This window comes from Callospermophilus lateralis, unplaced genomic scaffold (genome assembly GCF_048772815.1).
Source record: "Callospermophilus lateralis isolate mCalLat2 unplaced genomic scaffold, mCalLat2.hap1 Scaffold_167, whole genome shotgun sequence".
NCBI classification, from domain to species: domain Eukaryota; kingdom Metazoa; phylum Chordata; class Mammalia; order Rodentia; family Sciuridae; genus Callospermophilus; species Callospermophilus lateralis.
In genome coordinates this window covers 2,478,772-2,480,664 of record NW_027512751.1, presented here as the reverse complement: position 1 = coordinate 2,480,664, position 1,893 = coordinate 2,478,772, and the positions used below count along the sequence as shown (strand labels likewise).

The 1,893-nt window shown below is 29.8% G+C and overlaps 1 non-coding gene across 1 annotated transcript; it reads left to right on the top strand.

Moving 5' to 3' along the window:
* Nucleotides 1-1,066: 1,066 nt before the first annotated feature.
* Nucleotides 1,067-1,139, top strand: Trnaa-ugc (transfer RNA alanine (anticodon UGC)). Its single transcript has one exon. It is a non-coding gene; the product is annotated as a tRNA-Ala (tRNA).
* Nucleotides 1,140-1,893: the final 754 nt, after the last annotated feature.

The following is a 1,893-nucleotide window of genomic DNA, read 5'->3' as shown; positions in this document are numbered from 1 at the left end:
AACTTTTGAGATCACAGTGTCATTGATCTTTGCTTTTATTTACAAATAGCCTCTGCTAGAATCTCAATCCAAGATTGTATTCAGCCCAAATTTCTCCCTTCTGGCATGCCAAGCAGATTACCACTTCTCAACTGGATTTTCCAAATCTGAGCATCATATCTTATTAAGATGATTGATGGGAGATTCACCCTTCTTTGAAAGCAGTTTTGATTATAAATAACAGAAATGGAAGAAAACCTGTTATATTTGTTCCTACCAAAATTCAAATACTTAATGAGACATCTTTGGAAGCTTTAAGTGGTTGTTTTATTTTAAGGAGCCATTTCTATGTTCATTCACACAAACTTGTTGGTGGGAGAGATTTGTTCAACCCCCACTTTCTAACTGGCACCTTTCCCACTCATGTCTTTGCAAGAAGGAAAACAAACAAACAAAACACTTGTGTTGTTGTTGTTGTTTTGTTTCTTCTTCTATAGAATTGGAAGCTATATGTTACTTTCTAAATTATTTTATGTTTATATAAATGTATGAATGTCTCTCTTAAGAAGGCATATCTTCCCTGAGAATTACAAATGATGTTTTGAGCTCTTATTATCTCTGTCAATTAAATGTATCTGAGACTTATTAAAATAAGAAATCTGTTATAGATAATACATTTTAAATATTAACTCCTAAAAATGTTATGTAGTGAAAAATAGGACCACATTATTAACATTGCGTATTATTATTTATATGCAATCTATTTCAAAGGAATTTTCCAATATTTTTCCAATTTTAGATTTTTCTTTTTAAATTTTTCTACTTATGAACTGGCTTTTAAAAAAGAAAACAAGGATTAAGAAATATTTTAGGTAACATTACAAAATGATGGACGAATGATTAGTTTATTTTTCCTACAAATTGAACTTGAACAGATGTGTAATGCAGGTGTAGATCATCAACACTTTATGATATGCCTGCTTTTAATTTTCATCTAATGCCTTGATCGCTTACAAGTTAGTCATGTGGGGTGTTAGAAATTTTTGAAATACGGCTTAATCAGTTGTTAATTAAGAATAAATCGGGCTGGGGTTGTAGCTCAGTGGTAGAGCGCTTGCCTTGCATGCAAGAGGCACTGAGTTCGATCCTTAGCACCACATAAAAATAAATAAATAAAATAAAGATCTTTAAAAATACATAAATAAATAATAAAATTGTGATCATGATTTTATCACTATATTTAATGGTTTTTTGCATATTTTGCAGGATAATGAATTTCATTTCCTTGCATTATCCTATAAATAACCTTAAACTTTTAAATTAGGATAATCATAGTTGCTTTCTTAACCTTGCAAACATGTACTGCTCCATGAATTTAAGAATTGGAATATATATCTAACTCGAACTACATCAAATATGACATATCCATATGTATGCATTCAAACTGTTTACTCAGAAAGACATACTTCAGACCTCTTAGATAATGGTTTCTTTTACTTGTGTTCACTATTAACCTTTTGTCTCCATATTGCTAGAGATGCCTTTTTATAGCTCCATGAATTCTTATCAATTCATTTAAATGGATATACTTAACAATGATTTTTTTAAATAAAGCAAAAACTTGAGCTTATATATGACATTCATTGACAGTTTCTCTAGAGATGTATACAGTTTTCACTGATAGTTATGTTTGAGAAGTTTTTCTGGTTTTTATTTTCTTTATTGGCCTTGGTAAATATACTGAACCTTTGAAACATGCACATACACTTAAAAATTTTTTTTGAAGATTACCTGAGAATGTACAAAACACTCATCTGCAAAACTTGACAAAACATTAACCTAAATCAAGCAGGCACAATTGAAATTGAGTATTTGGCAATTAAAGTACATATATTTTTATATTACATCATGACC